Here is a 27,785-nt window from a genome sequence, read left to right on the forward strand (position 1 = left end):
GTAACCAGTACACTGTTTAATCTTTCAATGTCTTTCAGAAATTTTCAAACGTCTATCATTTTTCTATCAAGCACCTTCCTCACTTATTTTTGTGTTTTTTAGCCGTTGCTCTGTCGTTTGACCGAAAGCTGACTCTTGAGGACTGCAGCAAAACTGTCAAGAAGTGGCTTCATTACGCACCAGAACGAGAGGAAGACATCGCAAGGAATCAAAGTGACGCCAACCAGAGTCAAACTGGGGTTACCACAACTTGTACTGTTTCCCTAGTTAATACAGTACAAAGTTTAACTTCATGGACTCTGTTCTTCTGGAGACAACAGACTGTTGTTTTGGCTGTCAAAAAGGAGTCAAATATGTTTAAAGATCTGTCCCTCTTTTCTTAAATAAAATGTTATATCAAACCCATGTATTCATTTTTAACCTTTTGTACACAGTTTACCCATCATCTGCCAATAATATAGTGTGTTTAACACCAGTGAAGAAACTTTTAGTGGCATGTTATGATGTAGACCTATCAGACCTAAAAATGTACATAAATCCTTGGCCTTCATTCAATATAAAATCAACCCAAATCTGCATGTAGATCCACGCTCAGATGGTTGAGTCAACGTTGATTCCTGTTTCAATGTAATATCAACACAAATATATTTGTGTTGATATATTTGTCAACACAAATATGTAAATTGCATGTAAATTGACATACAGATGATGGTTGAATCAACATTGATATGTCAGTTATGGTTGAAACCTTAACATTGATTCAACATACAAGTGGCACTTTCAATTTTTCAATGTCAGCATTCAACGTTGATTCAATGTTTCTGGCTGACATTGATTCAATGTTGTTTCAATCATTCTGTGCTATCTGGGTACCTGCTGCTGCTGCTGTTGAGACTTAAAGTTGTTGTTTGACTTACAAAGCCATAATTTACTTTCAGTGGCCCACTGATTATTTTTTCCCCACAGTCACTTGGTCTTTTCTCCATATAAACAGTGGCAAAGGTGACTCCAAGAACTCAAGAAAAAGCGAAAAGCCTCTGCTGTGCTGCTGTTGTGTTGTTATCGTAGATTTAATTCCAGTTTAGATCAATTTAGTGTAATTTCCCTCTAAATGCCTTGTTTTTATATGTATATATCATATTGGAGAGGGCGGGGAGTATTTGTTCAAACTGTAGCTATGGTAAATAGATATCTTTATCACGCGTGTGTAATGCTGTGTTTCTACTCGTGTGTGAAGCTGTATGACCCAGATCTGGAAGTGTGTGTCAAGGTCAACCAAATTAGACGGTCGATAACACGTGAAACTGTGCTGGTGAGTTTCCGCCTCAGGGCCAAAAATCACATTATTATCAGAAATGTTTACGAGCATACCGAGCAAAAAAAAAGGTCGATAACTCGTCCATTGTTTTATTGTGGAGTTCTTTTGCCAACACAATCTGATGTTACAATCACGGGAAGAAAAAAAAAAATAATTTACCATTTTTCAATTGTCTGACATATAAGGATGTATTTGTGACCCCATTTTTACAAGGTTGTAACATTATCCAAGTCTAGCAAGAGTGCAAAATCACACAAATTATTTCATACATTTATTAAACTAACATGAGGCCAACATTGAAATCATGTGTAGCCCATTATTCAGTAACTAGACAACCTTCAGTAGTGTTAAGGAAGAAATTCCTAAAAATAGGTTAACTTTGAAAAAAGTTTGGCTCTCTCTTCCTTTAGATCCCAGGTCCTCTCGGCAGGCCACGTGTAGGCACAAGGAAACAACAATGCGTGCTGACATCACAGAATTACAGAGTTTAATCCAATATAAGACAATGCATAAACTTAGAAGTAAGACAATGCACAAACTTACACCAGAAACTGCAGAGCAACGGAGACATACATTCATTTACCTGACATAAATGGAAAGAAAGAAAGAAAGAAAAACAAAGACGTGCAAAGACATCTTTGGAGAAGTTGCAAGCGCAAAATCTAATGTGTTACTTCTGTGTAGAAAGTTTTATCCTCTTGTATTTAATTTATTCAAATAAGGCGTACCTTTGCTCCTCCAACCAGGAGCTATCTCTGACCCTCTATCTGAAGCCTAAACCCCTGCCGTGTTTACGGCCTTTCACAGATGAGTGTGAAAAGCCAGAACTTCTACTGTATTGTTTTCTCACAGACAAAAGGCAGTTCAAACGATCCTAGCAAACCATCTGCTGGAACTACAGTTAAAATAAAGGTCAATAGGCCAGAATAAGTCACTGATTTAAAACCACAATTTAGGCCATTTGAATCAAGACATATTAAGTTTTAAAACTAGCTTATTTTAAATTTATTTTCTCAACAGTAGGAATAAATTGAATTTTTGTGGGGGTTTTTGGCTCATTCGTCTTCACATAACCTCTAATGAGGTTTGGTTCAGGACAGCTGTCTGAAAGTCCAAGAATAAAAAAAACATTTGAGATCTGAATTGTTGTCTGGAGTGTGGGGTAAAACTTGTAAAATATAAATAGATTGGATTTTTCTTTTACAGAAGAGAGGTGTTAGTCATTAGTGGAATACACGAGTGCCAATATGTATATATTTAAACTTATTGAAACTTAATGAATTGATAGAGTACAATACTTTAAAATTCATGTACGAAGAGCATGAACATTTGTTACCAAGCAATATTCAGAACAGATTTGTAGAAAGAAAAAGCAATTATAACTTAAAAATAAAAATTTAATTCAGAATGGCAACGATTGATGCGTTTTAATTAAAGGTTGACAATAGCTGTGTGTCCAGTACAAATGTGCACTAAACTTAGTCAGTATTCTGCAAGTCTCCAAATAAACAAATGTTGCAATTGTGGTGTTTTCATTAAAACAGAAGCACACAATTAAAATCACATGCGAGTAATTTTGTTGTCAATGTCAAATTTATTTATTTAGCACTTTACAACAGGTATAAAACTGCACCAAAGTGCTGTACAAAAACAACAACACAAATGACAAAACAGAACACACGTCAATTAAATGCCAAAGAGTAAAAATGAGTTTTAAGAAGCGATTTAAAATGATCCAGGCTGTGGGCAGATCTAATCTGGAAAGGTAAGTTATTCCATAAAACAGGAGCAGCAACAGAAAAAGCTCGATCTCCTTTCCTCTTAAGTCGAGTTCGAGGAACTGTAAGTAATAACTGATTATTTGATCGTAAAGTTCTGGACACAGACTGGAAATTTAAAAGGTCCCGAAGATAAGGGGGGGCTAACCCATTAAAAGTTAACAAAAGAATCTTAAAATCTATTGGATAAAAGACAGGCAGCCAGTGTAAAGATGCCAGAGTTGGCCTTATATGGTCATGCTTCCTGGTTCCTGTGAGAAGCCGTGCTGCTGCATTCTGGATCATTTGAAGTCGCTGAATCTGCGATTTTTCCATCCCTCTATATAAACAGTTGCAGTAATCCAGACGAGTTGTTATGAAGGTATGGATGGTCCTTCAAAGTCCTTAAAACAGAAATAAGATTTAACTTTTGCTAAAAGTCGAAGGTGGTAAAAACTCGATTTAACGACAGAACTAACTTGTTTATCTAGCTTTAAAGAGCTGTCAAAAGTGAAACCAAGATTCATAGCAGAGGTCTGATAAGACCGAGCCAAGGAACCAAGAATCTGATCTGGATTTGTAGTCTGAAGTTTCTGACCAAATAATAGAACTTGAGTTTTGCTTTCATTGAGGTGAAGAAAGTTTTTTTCCACCCATAATTTAACTTCAGCTTAACAGTTTAGCAACAGCTGAAGAGAATCATTTGTACCATTTTGCAATTTAAGGGGCAAATAAATCTGGATGTCATCTGCAAAGCAATGAAAGGAAATATTAAATTTTTGGAAAATCTTACCAAGAGGCAGTAAAGACAAGATAAACAAAATGGGCCCTAAAATTGACCCTTGGGGAACACCGTACTTTAAAGGTTTAGCCCCAGAACAAGATTGGTCTAGATGAACAGAAAAGGTTCTGTTTTCTAAGTAAGATTTGAACCATTCAAATACTGAGCCTCGCAGGCCAACACAGTGTTTTAATCTATGTAAGAGAATCTGACACTGTAGACAGTGTCAAATGCAGAGCTCAAATCTAGAAGTAATAAAACTGCAATGTTGCCTGAATCAACTGTTAAGAGGAGATCATTATACACTCGGAGCAAGGCAGATTCAGTGCTATGAGCAACTTTAAACCCAGACTAAAACTTTTCAGTTATATTATTGTCTTTTAAAAACATTTCAAGCTCAATAAAAACCAATTTCTCAAGAATTTTAGATAAAAAAAAAAAGGCAATTTAGAAATGGGCCTGAAATTTGCTAGGTCACTGGGGTCTAGATTGGATGTTTTAAGAAGAGGTTTGACCACAGCATGTTTAAGAGTAGATGGGACACAACCTGACTGCAATGAGGTATTTATCACCGTAAGAATATAGTTGCCAAAAATCAGAAAAATGTCTTTTATCAGACAAGTAGGAAGACAGTCCAATGGATAATTTGAAGGCCGCAAATGCTTAATAACCAAAGTCAGTTCATCTATAGAAACTGGCTGAAAATGCTCTAGAATAGCTGCGCATTGTGGCATTCCATGGGAATCTAAATCTACCAGCTTATTCAAGCCTCTAAGAGCTTCAATCTTTTCTATAATGAACATAGAAAAAGCCTCACAACGTTCAACAGAGCCTAAAGGACGAGATATAATCGAGGGATTGACAATCCTATCCAGGACATTAAAAAGGACTTGCGGCCTATGCCTATTTGAAGCTACAAAAGTAATAAAATATTTCGATTTTGCTAATTTGACAGCATTCTGATAATTAATTAAACCATCTTTCAAAATTTCAAAGGAAACCTGCTGTTTATCTTTTTTCCACCTCCTCTCAGTGCGCTTACATTCTCATCTAAGCACACGAGTGGTTTCATTAAGCCACGGCTCCAAAACTTTCTTTCTTGTAGTTGATTTAATTTTCAAAGGAGCTACAGTATTTAGAGCATTAGAACAGACGTTAAAATTTATAATAAGAGCTTCAATATCAAGGTTATCAGTAGGGAATGTAGTAGGAACTAAGACTGCATTCAGTTGAAGAGCAGTATCAGAGTTAATGGTACGACAAAGTAAAGGTTTAGCATTGCTTGTAACCACAGAAGGTGAAATCTTAATAGAGAATAAAACAGGGAAATGATCTGAAATACAAGTCTGAAAGATTTCAATGATATCCAAACAAAGCCCGTGTGATAACACCAAATCCAGAGTATGGCCCTTTGAATGTGTTGGTCCAACCACAGATTGTGTAAAATCAAATGAGTCAATCAAGTCCAAAAAGTCCTTCACCAGAGGTTTATCTGGGCAGCATATACATATTAAAATCACCTGTAATTAAAATACGATCGTGCTCTAGGGCAATCCCTGCCAAAAGTTCAGAGAATTCATGAATAAAGTCCTTGTTGAACTTTGGCAGACGATAGATCACCACACACAGAATTGGAACAGTTAATTTTAGTTCAAAAGCTTGAAGTTCAAAACTGAGAAATAATTTTATGTGTGATTGTTGACAGTGAAAACTGGATTTAAAAATTGTAGCCAGATCTCCACCTTTTCCAGTCAATCGGGGAGAGTTTATAAAAGTACAGTTCTGAGGTAGAAGTTCAGAGAACGGGGACAACTGACCTTCTTGTAGCCAAGTTTCTGTGATGAATAAAAAATCCAAATCCCGAGAAGTGAACAGATCGTGTAGCATGAAGGTCATGTTAGCTAATGACCTAGCATTGATGACCCAGCTTCACAAGTTGGGGTGGAGACATCGTTCAACTGCTTGAGATTTGCACAGTCCACATTCCTCCATTTATCCCACCGTTGTCGGTAATAGAAAAGCTCCTCCACATCCATCTGAAAGGCGCACAAACCCAGAAAGACGTGACAAATCCAGCGGCGTCTTGCATCCAGGAAACGAGGACAAAGAGATGCTAGATAAGCTTTAATCCTCACCGCCAGTCCTCCACGTTTACCACGTCTTCGACGGGGAAGCCTTTCCGGAATGAGATGTGGACAGCTCAGCAGCTCAGCGGGGATGTCTGAGAGGAACTCGAAGCCTCGGTTTCTCGGACCCAGATCACATCCAAATTGTAGATCTACCGATGTTTTGATGTCCAGAAGCGCCTGACGGTCATAAAAAAATCAAGGCACTGGAACCATAGAAGCATAAATGTACGAATAGAGAGAAAAGAACAAAAACAACGAAGCAAAGAGAGCGAGTCGGACGGCGTGCCGTGCACACTGGCGCCATCTTGAAAGACCAGAGACACATAAGTCATTAAAAAACAGGCAATTGCTGTCGTCTTCTTGGTTCTTTCTGTCAGTAGCTCCATGGGGTTGTTGATTATGTGACTTGGGATGCAAAAAAAAAAAAAAAAACCTTTTCCTTTGCAGTTTTTGCAAAATACAACCAAAAAAAATTACCTCATCCTAGCACAAAAAGTTTTTATTGAAAAACAAAGTTTTTTCAAAATTGGCGTGTTTTCATTGAGTAAATTTATTTTCATAATTCCAGTTTGTGCAATTATTTAGAAATGCAGCTACTGACAGAAAGCAATTAACTGTTGTTTTGCATTTAAAAGATATATTAAAATGATGAAACAATATGGCATTGAAATTATGCAATTATTTTTTAAGATTCTTATCAAAACTGTAGTCCATAGATGTCCCTAGCAAAGATTGTTTTGAAAGTCGCAAAGCTCAAATATTAACATCACAATTGAACAGAAAAGTAAAAAATAAGAGAATAGAAGTAGGCTTTATTGTTTTTCGATGGTGAAATTCAGGTGTAATAACCCAGATAGCACAGAATCATTGAAACAACATTGAATCAACGTTGAACGCTGACATTGAAACAACATCGAAAGTGGTCGGTGACTTGTATGTTGAATCAACGTTAGGGTTTCAACCATTACTGACATTATATCAATGTTGATTCAACCATCATCTGTATGTCAACTTATATGCCTATTTGTGTTGATATTACATTGAATCAGTTAGGAATCCACGTTGATTCAACCATTATCTGAACGTGGATCTGCATGCATATCTGTGTTGATTCTACATTGAATCAGTTAGGAATCAACGTTCATTCAACCATCATCTGAACGTGGATCTGCATGCATATTTGTGTTGATTCTACATTGAATCAGTTAGGAATCAATGTTGATTCAACCTTCATCTGAACGTGGATCTGCATGCATATCTGTGTTGATTCTACATTGAATCAGTTAGGAATCAACGTTCATTCAACCATCATCTGAACGTGGATCTGCATGCAGATTTGTGTTGATTCTACATTGAATCAATGTTGATTCAACACTCATTTGACTGTGGATCTGCATGCATATTTGTGTTTATTCTACATTGAATAGGTTAGGAATCAACATTGATTCAACCATCTTCTGAATGTGGATCTACATGCAGATTTGGGTTGTTTTTATATTGAATGAAAGCTAAGGATTTATGTACATTTTAGGTCTGATAGGTCTACATCATAACATGCCACTAAAAGTTTCTTCACTGGTGTTAAACACTATATTATTGGCAGATGATGGGTAAACTGTGTACAAAAGTTTAAAAATGACAACATGGGTTTGATTTAACATTTTATTTAAGAAAAGAGGGACAGATCTTTAAACATATTTGACTCCTTTTTGACTGTCAAAACAACAGTCTGTTGTCCACAGAAGAACAGAGTCCATGAGGTTAAACTTTGTACTGTATGAAGTAGGGAAACAGTACAAGTTGTGGTAACCCCAGTTTGACTCTGGTTGGCGTCACTTTGATTCCTTGCGATGTCTTCCTCTCATTCTGGTGCGTAATGAAGCCACTTCTTGACAGTTTTGCTGCAGTCCTCAAGAGTCAGCTTTCGGTCAAACTGCAGAGCAACAGCTGAAAAAAATAAAAGTGAGGAAGGTGCCGGTTAGAAATATGATAAACATTTGAAAAGTTCTGAAACACAATGAAAGATTAAACAGTGTACTGGTTACAGGTCTGAGAACAAATACAAACCATATAGTTCCCCATGTACACTCACTGTTAAATTAATATCTTAATCTCTCATTAATATTTATCTTAATGTTTACATATACAACTACATTTACCCATTAAGCTGCAGTATAGTGTAGGATTTACGATATTGATATTAAATCAATATTTAAAATAAAGGGCTGTTTATCAGAAAACCTAACAATAAAACTCAGGGAGGATCAGTAGTGATGGGTCCAGCAACACCGGCGCATGCATCAAGCCCATAGACCAACACCCGTGTCGGTGCGCGTATTGGTTTCAGCAAGTCATGTGACCAATACAGGAACTGTTTCGAAACGACACTGGATGTCAAACTGTGTTTATAAGGAAGCGAATCTGTCAAAAGCATTAGCCAAACAAATTCTTGATCTTTTACATTGTCATCTATGGAGCAGCTTCAAACAAAATGTGTCCGCAGTGTGTGACCATTTTGATCTTATACTGGAAAATAAATGTGTTTTCATTTTTGTCGTTTTATCCGGTTCTTGTCAGTTTCTACTTGATCTATCTGAACCCAAATTCAGCTGAAACTGACTTAGTTTACTTTCATATTATGTTCTGCAGGTTAAGTGTCGCATATGTTTGACTAAACTGTCTTATTTAAATAAATCCACCTTTTCAATGCTGAGGCATCAATGAGGCATGAGAATGAAGTCCCAGATACACCTAGATAAACTCAGATATAGGCTACAGCCATTCTACAAATTACTCAGTTGCTTTTTATAAATTATTTCACATACAGTGAACCCTTGCTATAACGCGGTTCACTTTTCACGGTATAGCTGCTTCTTAGATTTTTTTGTGCAATGTTTTTTTTCCACAGTGTTCTTCGTCCTGATTGACCATATGATCGGTAAAAACAGTCTCCGAGCTACCTGAGTGCCAATAACGTTACGGTGTTTAATACAGATTGGCCACTCAGGAGATGGAAACTGAAACTTTCAATGTCTGCTGGAAAAAAAAAAAAACTGTGGCCAGAGGCAGCAGAACCCGACCGGAGGCTCGTTTGATGAGATCCATCACTCTGCTGTAGATACAGCTGTGAATCTCGCGGGGCAGCTTGGAGGAGACGCTTTAATGACTCGACTCCGGATCACATTAAGGCCCGATTGATGCACACGCACATCCGCTGACCTGAAAACAGGTTTTGATCTTTGGTTTCAATGTAGAGTATTTATGTATGCTGCGTAATAACTGTAAAAAAATAAAGGTAACTACTTCACGGATTTCGCTTATCACGGGTTATTTTCGGAACGCAACCCCCAAGAAAAACAAGGGTTCGCTGTGAATGTAGTGTTTACGTTTATTTCTACAGCAGAAGTTTTGTCAAAAAAGAGTAACAGGCTTAATTTGAAAAGGTTGTAAAAACATTATTTTAAATCAAAATGTGTGGGAAAAACCAGTCCAAGCATCCTTATTCCAAACACATTCACTTAAATTTTCACTTTATGGTTCATGTTCACATTCTTTATTGACTGTATATCAAATATATTTTAAATGTAACTGAAGACATGACATAATACAATATATAATATTCAATAAAAATAAAAAGACTTAAATCCTATTGTATAGACTTGGTCATCAAATCACTCCGTTGCCTGTAGGAATTTGTAATGTCCAGCAGGTGTCAGTTTTGAGTGACACAGTATCGACACAGTATCAATACAGTGTTGCTATGAGTCGAAACGCCTCATGACGCCTCATTTACCCATCACTAAGGATCAGGTTTATTTAACACACCAGAGACAAATAAATAGAACAAAAGGTGATTTATAGTGTAGTTGGAAAAATTATAATTTATACAGAATAAACTTCCATCAAATAGCTGGTTCAATCTTCCATCAACTACAAATATTTCCAAATAAGTTGATTCAATTCCTTAAAAAGTGTCTATATGCTATTAAAGATCCCACACAAGTAACAATAGTCCAGTTCAATTTAACCAGTTACCAATCCAAGGATCAACAGACTGAATCAGTCATTAGCAGGTTTAGTTCAGTGTTTCACCTGCCTTACATGTTAAGTGTTTCCCTTCTGCCTCACCTGGATTGAATCTGTGGATGATTAACAACCTTCTGCACTTCTTGATGGCTGCAGACGGTCATGTAATCATCCAACTCAGCTGTTCTCGTACAGAGGTTCATTTAAGCACGTCCCTAAGCATATCATAATAAAAAGTTAAAAACAAGTGATTACTATCACAACAATTTAAAGCCCAACTGGAGCAGCCAGCCTTACACTTTTTTGTCCACCACATGCTCTCCCAGACCAAACAATAGGCCCCGCCCTATTTTAAAAACTCAAATCCCACAAAATCTCACAGGATTTCATACTTAGGCCTGGAGTGGTGGGTAGGATGAAAATAATACAAAAGGAGACATGACCTCAATTATTAAAAATATCCGTTTTGCCCCAAAATAACCAGGATTACTATGGGCACAAAACAGTGCCCTTATTTTTCAATAAACACATTTAAGATCAAAGTAATATTGAAAAACTTACCATAAAAGTGCTCAGCGGAGAATTCAATTCAGAAGCCGGTAGCAAACAAGCCAGCAGCAAAGTGGCTTTTTGGTTGGGACAAACCACAAGTGTAAAATTGGGGAGGTGGACTGTACAACTCCTAGTACAGACTTGTAGATGTTTTTGTGTCAACACATTATGCACAGTCAATAATAATATTTACAGACAAGTAAGAAAATGTACAGAAATGAATCACAACCCACTGTTCTCAACATGTAGTGCTTAATTTGAAACATGATTAACCCCCACCTAGTAATAAAATGTTCTGACCCAGAGCTCAAGGAGGGGGAGGGAAGAAGGGATGAGAGAGGGTAAAGAGGAGAAGGTTGGGAGGAGCGGCTGGGTGGGGGAGGTTTGGGAGGGAGTAGGGGGAGATGAGGAGGTGATTAGGGCTGCAACAAACTGCCCAGATTGCACACAACGGTAAATCAACATTGAATTATAGTCAGAATGGTTGATTTTTGGTTGAGGTCAACAACTGACGGTTGATCAACCATCAAACAACCATCCAGCTCTAGCCAAGTAACCAATGTTGAAACTGTGTCATTGAATCAATGTTGTTTTGTGGTTGAAATCTAATGAATGAAATGCTAATGTCTGATCAACGGACATTAGCACATTTTGTGCGGTTTCAAGTCGCTTAAATGTCTGATTATAGACTGAGAAAGTCTACCGCCTGTTGAGAAAGGTCTATTTAATGTTAAAGTTACTTTCCCTCAATGGAATATATACTAGTCAGTCCCAGTGACTGTTTCACTCACGGTTTAGCCGATGTGTTTCCTGGGTAAAGATCAAACAAAAAACGCAGACCAACCTCCCCGCCCCTCGCTCAACAGTTTCTGGTAGCGCAGGCGATAAACGTCAGGGGCCTGGTGATTCGTTAGGGGTCCGGTAATTAGCCCCGCCCCCCGGCCCAACGCTGACTTGTTCCGCTAGTGAATCTGGGTACAGAACGGAATCACAACTCAGTGTTGTCAACACATAGTGCTTAAGTTAAAACGTGATTAACCCTCACCTAAAAGGGGTTGTGCTGTGGTGGCGCAGGGGTTAAGCACAAACCACAATCAAGGCCTCAGTCCTCAACACAGCTGTCGCAGGTTCAATTCCTGACCTTGGCAACCTTTGCTGCATTACCCACCTTCCTGTCAATTAACTATCAAATAAAGGCCACTAGCCAAAACAATCTTTTAAAAAATAAAATGTGAAAAATTAAAAACCCTCACTTAAAATTAAAGTTTCACCCGATTGAGGGGTAGATGGGCCCAGGTGGGGGGAAAAGAGGTGTGTGTGTGTTTTTGGCAGGTGGAGGGAAGGGGGTTGGGCGTTTGAATGGCAGGCGGTGGTGAGGGGTGCAAAAAACACCTTACATTGATTGAACACTTTGATTACTAGTTTTTCCCCAAACCTTATCCTCAAGGCAAACTGACCTGCATGCTTTCAGTTCAGCAAAACCTTGTTAATCAAATGTTAATTAAAATCATGTGTGCTGAATTAGGGAAATGCCTAAAACTTGCAGGGCAGTGTGCCTGGTGCCGGTGCTGAAAAACACTGGATTCGATGTGGCATTTCAATCAATGAATGTTAATTGGCTAGAATTGAATGGTTGTTTGATGGTTGATCCAGCTTCTGTCATTGACCTGAACCATACATGCAGCCTTTGTGATCATAATTCAACATTGAATTAACATTGTGTGCTATCTGGGTAGTTCTTCCCCAAACCTTGACGTCAATCAAACTGACCTGCGTTTTTTCAGTTCAGCAAAACCCCGTTAATCAGACGTCAATTAATATCATGTGTGTTGAATTAGGGAAATGCCTAAAACTTGTAGGGCCTGGTGGACCAGTGGTGAAACACACTGGATTCGACGTTGGCATTTCATTTATTTGATGTCAACCACAAAACATTGATTCAATGACACAGTTTCAACGTTAGTTAATTGGCTAGAATTGAATGGTTGTTTTATAGTTGATCCACCATCAGTTGTCGACCTCAACCAAACATGCAACCTTTGTGATGATAATTCAACATTGAATTAACATATTTTCCAACAAGCCAACAGCGAAGTGGCTGTGTGTTTGGGACATCCCACTCATGTAAACGGTGGGGGTGGACCGCTCCACTCCTTGTAGTAAGTTATAGATGTTTTTGTGTCAATATATCACACACACACAGTCAGTGAGAATTATTATGAACAAGTAAAAAAATGCACAGAAAGGAATCACCAACCACTATCCTCTACAGTGCTTAATTTAAATGTGATAACCCCCGCTCAGTAATAAAATACTCTGACCCAGAGCGCTGATGAGGAGGAGAGGAGGGGAAGGGGTGCGGCAATACAGCTGACATTGATTCAATATTGATCAGATGTTGATCAGACATCAGCATTTCAGTCATTAGATTTCAACCACAAAACAACATTGATTCAATGACACAGTTTCAACACTGGTTACTTGGCTAGAGGTGGATGGTTGTTTGATGGTTGATCCAAAATCATTTGTCGTCTTCAACCAAAAATCAACCATTAATCAGACTTCAGCATTTCAGACATCAGATTTCAACCACCAAACAACGTTGATTCAATGTCACAGTTTCAACGGTTTGATTGGATGGTTGTTTGATGGTTGATCCACCGTCATTTGTCGACTTCAACCAAAAATCAACGATTCTAACTATTTTTCAACGTTGATTTAACATCATGTGCTATCTGGGAAACCACTCTCTTTAAAATCCTTTCAGGTTAATTGACATTCAAAAAATAAATTACACAGAAGAAAACCCAACACCTACTTATGTAACCAGATATGCACTATTTAATGGTTATTTTAGGCCAAATGAATAATTTCTTTTGTGTGCTGGAATTGCAGTTGAGTGCACTGGTTGCCTCACATTTTAATTAATGCACTTGGGTCTTTAATATGGATGTCGGTTGAGCCATATTGTGCTGGCAGCGGTTAAAAGAGAATTAATTCTCCACTCCGACATTGTCTGTTTTAATTGAATAAATAAAGCAGTTTCTTCCTCAAATAGTGTTTTTTTCTAGGAGGGATTATTAGAGTTTACCTTGATAATAAAAGTTAACTTTGATTCACACTCGTGCCTAAACAGTTGGAAGCAAAATGGGTGTGATGGGGCTTCTGAGGTGCACTGAATCTAGAGCTAGAAAACAATCAGATAAACGAAGTTCAAATACTAGTTTTGTGCTTTTTTCCCCTCATTTCATGACTTATTGAAATTTTAGCTTTTTTCCTTTTCTCCTCATGCTTTTCTCAGAAAAAAAACCTTAGCTGTACCTTAGCAGTACCCTGTAGTCACCCTCCTTTCAGCTCCAGGCTTTCCCGCAGACGGCTGCTTTTGTTCCCAGCAGACATCGTGTTCATCAGGCCACCCATACACATCAGACACTCAGCAGGTGATCATGTATTTGTCACTGACTCCACTTCCTGCTGCTTCCACCTCCGGTACCTCCCTAACAACTCACACGAGGTTACCAAGACCAATGCCAGAGAGTAGACACAGGTCCACCATTCAGATAAGCCAAAATCATATTTTACTGCTGGAAAGCATGTCAGGTAAGAAGCAAGAGCTGCTCTCGCTTAAAGAATAGTCCTGGGAAACATATTATTTAAGGGGAAACTTGCAGGGCAGCAATTAGTTAAGTTTTTTAACAGCTTTTCTAATTTTGTTAGACCATCAGGTGAAACGTATTAATATCCTCCAGATGGTTATGTTCTTTGTTACTGTTATCAAGATAAACCAAGCCTCACTGCAAACATTTCTGACAAACCCTTCAGTTGAAAGTAACTTTAGTAAAATGCCAGACAAAAGGTTTTTTGTGTCTGGACTTTGTTCAGCTATGCGGCCACACAACAGTGTAGCACTGACCTTCCCTCTCTTGTTGTAGTCCACTACCGGTCAGCTGATTGAGAAAAGGCTACAACCTTTACTCTTGACTTCCAAAAAAGACTAATTTACCTGGTTCTTAATAGTAGCTGTCTTGAGAAATTTGCTAAACTAGCGCTGCTTCACAGTTAAAATCAAGTTACCAAGGTATACTACAAAGCAGATAGCACTGCTAAATAACCAGCTAGATCTGCTTATGTTCTCAGTGATGTGCTATAGGGAACAGAACGGCAGTAAGGCCAAAGGTTTGAGATGTAAAACCAGCCTGTGCCTGGAATATAGCAATTTTCAGCTCGATTGTCTGTTCGTAAACCCAGACATCTAACACACCAGTGTTGAGAAAATAAATTTAAAATAAGCTAGTTTTAAAACTTAACATGTCTTGATTCAAATGGCCTAAATTGTGGTTTTAAATCAGTAACTTATTCTGGCCTATTGACCTTTATTTTACCTGTAGTTACAGCAGATGGTTTGCTAGGATCGTTTGAACTGCCTTTTGTCTGTGAGAAAACAATACAGTGGAAGTTCTGGCTTTTCACACTCATCTGTGAAAGGCCGTAAACACGGCAGGGGTTTCTGGCTTGAGAGAGGGTCAGAGATAGCTCCTGGTTGGAGGAGCAAAGGTACGCCTTATTTGAATAAATTAAATACAAGAGGATAAAACTTTCTACACAGAAGTAACAGATTAGATTTGCTCTTGCAATTCTCCAAAGATGTCTTTGCACGTCTTTGCTTTTCTTTCTTTCTTTCTTTCCATTTATGTCAGGTAAATGAATGTATGTCTCCGTTGTTCTGCAGTTTCTGGTGTAAGTTTGTGCATTGTCTTACTTCTAAGTTTATGCATTGTCTTATATTGGATTAAACTCTGTAATTCTGTGATGTCAACACGCATTGTTGTTTCCTTGTGCCTACATGTGGCCTGCCGAGAGGACCTGGGATCTAAAGGAAGAGAGAGCCAAACTTTTTCTAAAGTTAACCTATTTTTAGAAATTTCTTCCTTAACACCAGCTAAGCTAAAATTTCGAAAAAGGTAGATGTTTTCTAAGATTGGTATTTTAATAACAGCTATTCTAGCTATGCTAATCACAAATAGGTGTTGAAGCAAGTTTAAATGTCTACTCTATCTAATCTTTGTTTGAAAATAAAATATTTTACATCAAATCTGCTCACAGCTAACTAATTAACTAAGCTAACTAAGGATAAAGCAATGCAGTGAATACACAGTATTCACAAGGGTTTGGAACCACAGCCGCCTGCAAATATCTAAAATACGCTTGAGACCAAAAAACGCTTAGAACGGCCTATTATATTACACATAGTGGAAAATAGCCGCCATTTCCACAGAGCTACAGTTTACGTTAAATTTGCTCTTGGGCGTACAGCTAATCACCTTTATGGATATTAAAGGGTGACCCTGGATGGGTTGCTTTGCAAATGCTAGCTAATAGCACATAGCATTCAACATCCCCAGCTGCATTTTCCTTCAGACAGTTTAGATATGAACTGTTCACCAGTGGAACAGGTAAATTTTACGTTCCACAGTAAAACTTGTGAATTCTGAATTCTAAATGCTATTGTTCTATATTGTTATATTGTAAGTCTTAAAGAAAAATGTCTGTTGTCTGAAATGAGTGTTAAGAGGTCAAAGTCTTCAAGAGATTGGAATACAGGGACAGAGTTCCAACTGGTTCATTTTTTACATTGTAAGCTCTTGAGAATATCACAGTTTAATCAATTAAACTCTTATATTATTTTAGCCTCTACAAACAAACATAAGTAAGAGAAAAAGATGCAATAGAAGTCCTGATGATAAGGTCCCAGATACCACAGAATGATTGAAACAACATTGAATCAATGTCAGCCAGAAACATTGAATCAACATTGAACGCTGACATTGAAACAATATTGAAAGTGGTCGGTGACTTGTATGTTGAATCAACGTTAGGGTTTCAACCATAACTGACATTATATCAATGTTGATTCAACCATCATCTGTATGTCAAATTACATGCATATTTGTGTTATTACATTGAATCAGTTAGGAATCAACATTGATTCAACCTTCATCTGAACGTGGGTCTGCATCCATATTTGTGTTGATTTTACATTGAATCAATGTTGATTCAACACTCATTTGACTGTGGATCTGCATGCATATTTGTGTTTATTCTACAATGAATCAGTTAGGAATCAATTTTGATTCAACCATCATCTGAATGTGGATCTACATGCAGATTTGAGTTGATTTTATATTGAATGAAAGCCAAGGATTTTTGTACATTTTTAGGTCTGATAGGTCTACATCATAACATGCCACTAAAAGTTTCTTCACTGGTGTTAAACACACTATATTATTGGCAGATGATGGGTAAACTGTGTACAAAAGTTTAAAAATGAATACATGGGTTTGATATAACATTTTATTTAAGAAAAGAGGGACAGATCTTTAAACATATTTGACTCCTTTTTGACGGTCAAAAAACAGTCTGTTGTCTCCAGAAGAACAGAGTCCATGAATTTAAACTTTGTACTGTATTAACTAGGGAAACAGTACAAGTTGTGGTAACCCCAGTTTGACTCTGGTTGGCGTCACTTTGATTCCTTTTGATGCCTTCCTCTCGTTCTGGCGCGTAATGAAGCCACTTCTCGACAGTTTTGCTGCAGTCCTCAAGAGTCAGCTTTCGGTCAAACGACAGAGCAACGGCTAAAAAACACAAAAATAAAAGTGAGGAAGGTGCTGGTTGGAAAGATGATAAACATTTGACAAGTTCTGAAAGACATTGAAAGATTAAAAAGTGTACTGGTTACAGGTCTGAGAACAAATATAAACCATATAGTTCCCCATGTACGCTCACTGTTAAATTAATATTTATCTTAATCTTTCATTAATATTTATCTTAATGTTTATGTATACAACTACATTTACCCATCAAGCTGCAGTATAGTGTAGGATCTCTGATATTGATATTAAATCGATATTTAAAATAAAGGGCTGTTTATCAGAAAACCTAACGAGATAAAACTCAGGGAGGCTCAGGGTTTATTTAACATACCAGAGACAAATAAATAGAGCAAAAGGTGATTTATACTGTAGTTGGAAAAAATATTTATAATTTATGCAGAATAAACTTCCATCAAATAGCTGGTTCAATCTTCCATCAACTACAAATATTTCCAAATAAGTTGATTAAATTCCTTTAAAAGTGTCTATATGCTGATAAAGATCCCACACAAGTAACAATAGTCCAGTTCAGTTTAACCAGTTACCAATCCAAGAATCAACAGACTAAATCAGTCATTAGCAGGTTTAGTTCAGTGTTTCACCTGCCTTACACGTTAAGTGTTTCCCTTCTGCCTCACCTGGATTGAGTCTGTGGATGATTAACAACCTTCTGCACTTCTTGATGGCTGTAGACTGTCATTCAGTCATCTAACTCAGCTGTTCTGGAACAGAGGCTCATTTAAGCACATCCCTAAGCACATCATAATAAAAAGTTAAAAACAAGTGATTACTATCACAATAATTTAAAGCCCACCTGGAGCAGCCAGCCTTACACTTCCTTGCCCACCACATGCTCTCCCAGACCAAACAATAGGCTCCGCCCTATTTTAAAAATTCTAATCCCACAAAATCTCGCAGGATTTCATACTTAGGCCTGGAGTGGTGGGTAGGATGAAAATAATACAAAAGGAGACATGACCTCAATTATTAAAAATATCTGTTTTGCACCAAAATAACCAGGATTACTATGGGCACAAAACAGTGCCCTTATTTTTCAAGAAACACATTTAAGATCAAAGTAATATTGAAAAACTTACCATAAAACTGCTCAGAGGAGAATTCAATTCAGAAGCCGGTTGCAAACAAGCCAGCAGCAAAGTGGCTGTTTGGTTGGGACAAACCACTAGTGTAAAAACGGGGAGGTGGACTGTACAACTCCTAGTAGAGACTTGTAGATGTTTTTGTGTCAACACATTATGCAGTCAGTAATAATACACTGCTCAAAAAAATAAAGGGAACACAAATAACACATCCTAGATCTGAATGAATGAAATATTCTCATTGAATGCTTTGTTCTGTACAAAGTTGAATATGCTGACAACAAAATCAAACAAAAATGACCTCCAGCAGGTCATAGTTGAGTTATATTGTGTTGTTTAAGTGTTCCCTTTATTTTTTTTGAGCAGTATATTTACAGGCAAGTAAGAAAATGTACAGGAAGGAATCACAACCCACTGTTTTCAAAATGTAGTGCTTAATTTGAAACATGATTAACCCCCACCTAGTAATAAAATGTTCTGACCCAGAGCTCAAGGAGGGGGAGGGAAGAAGGGATGAGAGGGGGTAAAGAGAGGAAGGTTGGGAGGAGCGGCTGAGTAGGGGGGTGGTTTGGGAGGGAGTATGGGGAGATGAGAAGGTGATGAGGGATGCAACAAACTGCCCAGATTGCACATAATGGTAAATCAACATTGACTTATAGTCGGAATGGTTGGTTTTTGGTTGAGGTCGACAACTGACGGTGGATCAACCATCAAATAATCATCCAGCTCTAGCCAACCCAGATTCCACACGACGTTAAATCAACGTTAAATTATAGTTAGACTCGTTGATTTTTGGTTGAAGTCGACAAATGACAGTGGATCAACCATCAAACAACCATCCAATCAAACCGTTGAAACTGTGTCATTGAATCAATGTTGTTTTGTGGTTGAAATCTGATGACTGAAATGCCGATGTCTGATCAACGTCTGATCAATGTTGAATCAATGTATGCTGTTTTGCCGCACCTCTTCCCCTCCTCTCCTCCTCATCAAAGCTGTGGGTGAGAGCATTTTATTAGTGAGTGAGGGTTATCACATTTTAAATAAACCACTGTATAGGTTAGTCATTGCTTATTCATTTCTGTACATTTTCTTACTTGTTCATAAAAATTCCTACTTACCGTTTGTGTGTGATATATTGACACAAAAACATCTACAACGTACTACAAGGAGTGGATCGGTCCACCCTGCTATTTACATGAGTGGGACGTCCCAAACACACAGCCACTTCGCTGTTGGCTCGTTGGCTTGAATTAACAAAAGATGTTAATTCAATGTTGAATTGCCATCTTGTGCAATCTAGGTACACAACGGAATCACAACTCAATGTTGTCAACACATAGTGCTTAAGTTAAAACGTGATTAACCCTCACCCAAAATGGGTTGTGCTGTGGTGGCACAGGGGTTAAGCACAACCCACATATGGAGGCCTTAGTCCTTGATACAGTTGTCGCAGGTTCAATTCCCAGGCTTGCCGACCCTTGCTGCATGTCTTCCCCTTTCTCTCATTACCCACTTTCCTGTCAATTAACTATCAAATAAAGGCCACTAGAGTCAAAAAAAATCTTTTAAAATGTGAAAATGAAAAACCCTCACTTAAAATTAAAGTTGTTTCACCTGGAGCCCAAGGAGGGGCGGGGTAGATGGGGCCAGGCAAGGGGTGGGCGGTAGGGGGAAAAGGGTGTGTGTGTGTCTTTGACGGGTGGAGGGATGGGGGTTGGGCGTTTGAGTGGTGGTGGAGGGGTGCAAAAAACAGCTTACATTGATTGAACATTTAGATTACTAGTTCTTCCCCAAACCTTATCCTCAAGGTAAATTGACCTGCAAAACCCTGTCAATTAAAATCATGTGTGCTGAATTAGGAAAATGCCTAAAACTTGCAGGGCAGTGTTCCTGGTGGACCGGTGCTGAAAAACACTGGATTTGATGTTGGCATTCAATGGATGTTAATTGGCTAGAATTGAATGGCTGTTTGATGGTTGATCCAGCTTCTGTCATTGGCCTTAACCATAAATTCAACCTTTGTGATCATAATTCAACATTGAATTAACATCGTGTGCTATCTGGGTAGTTCTTCCCCAAACCTTGTCCTCAATCAAACTGACCTGCGTGTTTTCAGTTCAGCAAAACCCCGTTAATCAGACGTCAATTAATATCATGTGTGCTAAATTAGGGAAATGCCTAAAACTTGTAGGGCCTGGAGGACCAGTGCTGAAACACACTGGATTTGACATTGACGTTTCATTTATTTGATGTCAACCACAAAACAACATTGATTCAATGACACAGTTTCAACGTTAGTTTACCCTCTATGGCATACCGTTGCTCTCAGGCAACAAACCACATTTCTGTAGCTCACGTTGCTCCTTTATTTTATTTTTTGGGGGGAATGATTTAAAATACCTCCAGACATATTTTTGTCCAAATAAAAGAGGTATTGAGGTTCATGTGACCTTTTATTTAGAAGAGGAGCAGTCCTTTTTATGAAGCGGAGGTGCATGCTACACCTTGCCTCCTACTTGTAAGTTATACATCACTTTTCTTCATGTTTAAATTTGGGTCACTCTAACTAAAAATATTTTCATATCTGTGAGTATGTAAAGAAGCATTATAGATCATTTCAAGACAATTTTTTGTATAATTTATATGCTAAAACTGTGTTTTTTTGTTTGTTGCCTCAGGGCAACATTGCGCATTTAGGGCCCTTTTGCTCAGACAATATTATTCTAATGTGATGATATTCAGTTGATTACAAAATAATTATCAGAGCCAATTTTTTACTTTATTATTGACTAACAGCAACAGGAGATGGATGCAAGATCGTTTCATGGACAAAATGTGCATGGTTCATAAACTGGGGTCATTCCCGATGAAAACATGAGGATCCATTGTAAAACCATTATTTCATTGTTTGTTTATCCTCAAAACTGACTTCAGTCCAAAAGAGTGATAAGCTGGTCATCAATGAACTAATGTACTTATTCCAAGGCAGGCAAAGACTGAAGCAATACCTGCCAAACCCAAAAATATGGGTCTGGAGGGAACTTTGCATGACTGGAGTAGATGGTGTTCCTTACAACCTGCACAGGGCGAGCCGTACCACCACCAAATCTACCAGATATGGGAGCAGATGGAAATGTTGTCCTTTGCTTGGCTCAAATTCTAACAAAAAATCAGATCTACAAACTCTTATAAAAAAGAACCTGCAGCCCTAAGTCCTGTCACTGATGTGAATTTGGTCACTACAACCCATAGATAATCAGATAAACAGATGGTGATTCCCAGGTACGCCAATAATCAAGTGCCAAAAATGTGATACACACTTTTTTTCACATCAGCAAGCAATTCCTTCCTGATGTTTAACATATAATGGGGGAAAAGACTCATTTCAACATCCTTAGTGATTCTAACTCTGCCAAACATACACATGTACAAACACACAAATGCTCGTTTTAGTAATTTGTGCAAATGTACCATTCATTAATGAAAGTTAGTTGTTTATTTTATATTTGGTGAGTTGGAACCATGTCTGATTTATTTTTGTCAAAAAAAAGTTTTTTATGAATATAGTTTTTGTTTGATTTGTATTTCATTTCTCATAATCACTGTAGAAAACTTGGCGTTTTAGACCCCTTGTAGCATAATGTTGCCCTGAGGCAACAAACCCAAATCCGGTTCCGGGAGGTGTCAGGGTCCAATTTTATGATTGATATGTAATTAGGGACCAACAAGCTCCCAAAGAATGCAGGAAAATATTTTTTCCCCAAAAAAACAAAAAGTCATGCCATAGAGGGCTAATTGGCTAAAGTTGGATGATTGTTGGATGGTTGATCCACCGTCAGTTGTCGACCTCAACCATACATGCAACCTTTGTGATAATAATTCAACATTGAATTAACATCTTTTGCCAACAAGCCAACAGGGAAGCAGCTGTGTGTTTGGGACATCCCACTCATGTAAATGGTGGGGGTGGACCGCTCCACTTCTTGTAGTAAGTTGTAGATGTTTTTGTGTCAATATATCACACGCATACAGTCAGTAAGAATTTTTATTAACAAGTAAAAAAATGTACAGAAAGGAATCACCACTTACTATCCTCTACAGTGTTATTAAAAATGTAATAACCCCCGCTCAGTAATAAAATGCTCTCACCCAGAGCTCTGATGAGGAGGAGAGGAGGTGAAGGGGTGCGGCAAAACAGCATACATTGATTCAACATTGATCAGATGTTGATCAGACATCGGCATTTCAGTCATTAGATTTCAACCACAAAACAACATTGATTCAATGACACAGTTTAAACGGTTTGATTGGATGGTTGTTTGATGGTTGATCCACTGTCATTTGTCGACTTCAACCAAAAATCAGCAATTCTAACTATAATTCAACGTTGATTTAATGTCATGTGCTATCTGGGGTTCAAACTATATTCCAACCTCATCAGATGTATAAAAATGAACCTCAGCTTCTGTTGGTACTGATGCAGCAGGGGTTAAAAGGTCATCACCAGGAACTCTCAAAGTCGTGCTGGTAATTTGCTGATTTAAAGTTTTTTTTCTACCTGGAGACTTTCATTTTACCCAATCTTACTGAACTTTCTGAGTCAGATTCAAATATTGATTCAAATGTAGAATCAATATTTAGAATTATTTGTTTCCAGCCTTGTTTGGTTGGATCTGCTCTGAGCCTGACGGTGAAGGACATAAATCCCTCTCTCTGGAGGAAGCAGACAGCCCATTTCCTTTTGCCTACAGGTTTGCCAGGCCATATCTCAACGACATGGCTAAAAGAATCAAAAAATGAATTACCCAACAACTCCAACACCTGATGAATGGCCACTCAAGCAAAACAACCAGGGACTCTGCCCTCTCCCACTGGCTCTCTCGCTCTGCTTCCCCTTCTGTGTTATCTTCTCCATCATCTGTACAACCTGGGAATACCCCCACTTTTTCACCACTTTTTCACAGGAGAGGGCTCTGACATCTGGACTATGTCCAGAAGATGGAATGTTTGGGTTGAAATGCTGACAGAGGGAATGAGTTGCTCCTCTGGTAATTCAGATTACGGGTAAAAAGTAAACATCTAGAGGAGCGGTGGTTTCCTGCAGAGGGAGGAGAACATGTGTGCAAGACAGATTATTACTTCTCTGAGGCCCATAAAGTACAAAACAAGATGTAATTTTATGAAACTCCTTTTTCATTTCGCGTTCGGGGACTAAACTGGAGGAGTGAGATTTAAACCACGTCAATGACGAAATGCTAGATGCCCACATTTAATATTCCTAAACTAGATTTGCTCAGCATATTTTTAAAAATTACAGAAAATAATGTTTGTATTAATCAGGAGTTAAAAACATTTTAGGAAACTGTTAGTGTTCACAAAAGTATTCACACCTCTTGAATGTTTTTTCACATTTTCTGAAACCACAAACCTCACTGCTTTAATTTGATTGCAGGTGATGGACCAACCCAAAGTAGTACGCACTAGTGAAGTGAAAGAAAAGTAATACATAAAGTCTTTTTATGTAGTGTGGAATGTTTTCAGCCCCCATGAGTCAGCACTTTTCTGCGTTTCTGTGTGTCTCTGGCACATTTCACATCTAAAGACCAAATATTTCACACATTCGTTGTGAAATAGCTTATCCACATCCATCACGACAATAATGAGACAATGACAAAAATTACATCTGCTGAAATGGCCTAGTCAAAGTCCAGATGTAGAGCTGTCTTTCCACAGATTTTCCACTTGCTCTGCATCTGGACTTTGACTAGGCCATTTTAGCAGCTGTAACTTTTGCCATTGTCCCTTTATTGTGAAAAAAGAGTAATCAATTAAATAATTTTGATATTGTCAATGAAATTAAGTAAAGTGCTATGTAAAGTAAAACATTTACAGCAAGAATGTTAGTACCTTAGGCTGTAGTACAAGAAACAAATGGGGGTTCATTTTTCAATGCCATCATTTTACCATGCTGTTTATTGAAATGTCAGTTTCATTCTAAAATAAGAAAACTAAATATTTAGACTGCTAAACGTGTTGGCAGTCTAAATACCTCCATACCAAATATTTTGCTCTAAGTTAGCTAAATGTTTAGTTTCAAACTACGTATTTAGTTTGGGGACTAAAGATTAAGTTTGAAGCTAAATAATTAGCTTGTAAACAAAACATTTAGTTAGCCTGCTAAATATTTAGTTTACAGGCTAATTATTTAGCTCCAAGCCAAATATTTAGTTCTAATCTAGCTAAATATTTTTAAAACTACAAATTTAGCTTAGTAACTAAATATTAAGTTTGATGCCAAATATTTATGTCATGATATGTTGTAGGATTGTGGACCCAAAGGTAGAATGGAAGAGGGCAGTTTGTAGATGAAGGATTTTAAATAAAAATAATGAATAAAAAAACCTTACAAAAATCACAGGAAGAGAGGGAGGAAATGAGGAAGGAAGGAAAGGAGGGAGGAAGGGAGAGATAGAGGGAGAGACAGAGAGAGAGAGATGGCACATGGGACGAGGGAGTGTACACTGGGGTCTAGGAAATGAATCTAATAAAATAACTCGACAAATAAACATAACAAGAGTAACTAAGAAAGGATTAGACACGTGAAGTAAACCTATAAAATAGCATCACTAAGAAAGGACTGGTTAAAGTTAAACAGAAACATGGCTGACCTAATCAAAGAAAAGGAACTGGGGAACACAGAACTTAACAAAACCCAAAATCAACTAAAACAACCGAAGATCCTTACAATTAGCTTGCTAACTAAATATTTAGTTTGCATCCTAAATATTTTAAATATTTTGTTTCCAAGCTATTTAGCTACAATTTTTAGTTTCAAGCTACATAGCTACCATTTTTCACTTGTGGCTAAATAACCTAATTATTGCCATTAATTACAGATTAATATTCTTGAGTTTAAGTTGATAACCAGCTTTCTGTTTTCATACGATGCATTGAACTTTGCTCTGTGAAATGTTGAAAGCTAACAGCCTAACCTAATGATCATCTATGTGGTTTGTGAGTGTGTTTTAAAGCAGGGGAATTGTAACAAAGGTAGAAAAGAATAAAAAATGGACTAATAAGTTTCACAATGTGTGGCTATTTCATTGTGGAACTTATGAAATAGCCGCATATTTCATAACCCAACTCTAATCCCTAACCCAGTATGCATTTCTCCTATCCACAGACGAGATGCATACTGCAGGGTTAGTGGTGTTATCTGGAGTGTGTCTAGCAGGTCAGGGGTCACAGCACCATCACTGCTTCCGTCGTCACCGAGTTGATCAGGGTTTGTTATATAAACACCGTCAGAGGTCGACGCTGTGTTACCGCCACTGATGGATGAGAGAAAGCCTTAAAAGTAAGGCCACTTGTGTGTCTGTGTGTGGATTGTCTGCTTTTAAACAGATTTCTTAGTGTGATACTGAGAACTTGCATCTGTAGGATCTCCTGCTGATCTTTACCTACTGTTACTTTATAAAAGAGGATTTCAGTAACAACGAAGGGTTCCAGTTTAAAGGTCAGTATATGTCTTTATATAAAAGTGAATTTGTGTAAAATATTCACTTTAACTCAGATAGATGATGGTTAAAATAGTTTATCTGTATTTCTTGTTGATTTATTATTGGGGATATAATACATTTTTTGGCCATCTAAGAAAAGACCTATTACACACAGAAACGGACTATGTGTACCATTACACACAACAGTATTAAGTATTGTTCCTTACTTCCACACACTGAATACATTTTTTATGTTTTCTTCCAGTGTAGACTGTTTAACAGTCTTGAAAAAGGTTGTAGCAAAGTAGTTTAGATCTTATTGAATGTTGTAACATTTTAAACCAGTTCAGGTGCTTTCTGTGTCTAAACATTTGAAGAGCAGAAACCTTTCAGCTGTGGGCAGTCTGATCCCCAATCTTTTTGAGACTGGGAGCTACTTCACGGGTACAGAGTAACACGAAGGGCTCCTTGTTTGATACAGACATAAATTTTCTTGGCTCAGCTTTCATAACAATAATATGATTACATGCTGCCTGATCATATTAATGTTTGGAAATACTCACAATAGTTATCAGTAATGATTTACCATGGCAGCTATGGTTAATTGTTATTATGTGATCAGAAGTTCTTAGTTCACAGAGTTTTAAGTTTGATTTCCTTTTGGAGCTCTTCTGTGTGATTCACAAGTGACTGACAGTATGGATTGTTGCAGTAACACCTGCAGATGTACGGCTGTATGCACTGTGAGTGCCTTGAGATTTTCCTTCAAATAAAAAAAAAAAATAGTTATTGTATTTTTTATTATTCAAACCTTTTTACTATTAACAAAATTGTGGAGAACGTAAGATCTTTTGTGTCAAAACATCTTGTACGTAACGCACATCAGTGTGAGTCTTTGGGGGTGGGCACGCCAAAGCTTAAATCTTATTGGTCAGTTTACTTTTATTTATTTTTTCTGTAAGCTAAAAATGAATGAGGGGAGTTTGATCCTCCAATAGTTCTAAGATCCCTCCTGAGCTTCTGGTTCTGGTGACGTCGCTGGTTTATTAGCTTTTTTTGTGGCGAAAAGCTGAGGGGTTACTTGTCTGAAATCTGCAGATGTCGAAATAATAAAGGTTCAACAGATCAGATTTTTTTTTTTTTTTTTTTTTTGCAAAGCATTCAAATTAATAAAGACATGAAAGCGAAGCCTACTTGTGTAATCCACGGAAAGAGGAGGACATTGATCGCAGGTTCAGATGGTGTCAAACGTCAAGATGAGGAGAAGGTGAAGCAGCAATGTTTTCTTAATTTCTACTCTTTCGGGAAACATTTCAACTAGATTAAATTGTTTAACTCACAGACTTAGCGCGACACTCAGATGTCAGCCAACAGGTGACCGTCAGCTCTCCAGTTTGGAAAACATCCAAGAAGCTCATAAATCGATGACCCGCCAGAACCACACATGGTAAAAAGCTCTGGTGGGATAGTTCTAAGCGACCACTCTTAGAACTATGGGAGGATCAAACTCCGCTCATTCATTTTTAGCTAAATGTCGCTATGTTTTCTAGCATTAAACAAAAACAAATAATTTTGGTAATTCTAACTGATCTAAAACAGCAGGTGTTACATTTGAATTAACTTCAGACAGTAAGGAAAAAAAAAAACATTCCCATATGTCTTTTATTTGGTGTATGTAAACTCCTGTTCTATTTCGTATATGCTTCGCCCTTTAAGGCTATCGCCAGTGGGTTTATCCCTTGTGCGCAACGCAGCACTGAAAAACTCTGGGGTGGTCTGTATAAATGGTCAGACCGGACAAACGGCTCCCTCTTTTTCTTCAGCGTAAGAAAAAGAGGGAGCCTCTGCTCTGCCGTTCGCTGTGTTAAGAGCGAACATCCGTTTGCGCCCATCTTGTCAGACGGGGTACACCATGTCCTTGACAGGCACTGGATCTGTGAGGGATGCCTGGGCCCCCAGCACGCTGA

At 37.9% G+C, this 27,785-nt stretch overlaps 1 long non-coding RNA gene across 1 annotated transcript; it reads right to left on the reverse strand.

The window, feature by feature from the left end:
• Positions 1-9,498: 9,498 nt before the first annotated feature.
• LOC148155251 (uncharacterized) lies at positions 9,499-10,946 on the reverse strand. Its single transcript, XR_015765547.1, has 2 exons — positions 10,573-10,946; positions 9,499-10,226 (listed from the first exon to the last, which is right to left on the reverse strand). It is a non-coding gene; the product is annotated as an uncharacterized LOC148155251 (long non-coding RNA).
• Between the last annotated feature and the right edge of the window lie 16,839 nt (positions 10,947-27,785).

The sequence above is a fragment of the Poecilia mexicana genome, unplaced genomic scaffold, assembly GCF_051168715.1.
Source record: "Poecilia mexicana isolate PSO_F unplaced genomic scaffold, ASM5116871v1 scaffold_15, whole genome shotgun sequence".
In the NCBI taxonomy this organism is placed as follows: domain Eukaryota; kingdom Metazoa; phylum Chordata; class Actinopteri; order Cyprinodontiformes; family Poeciliidae; genus Poecilia; species Poecilia mexicana.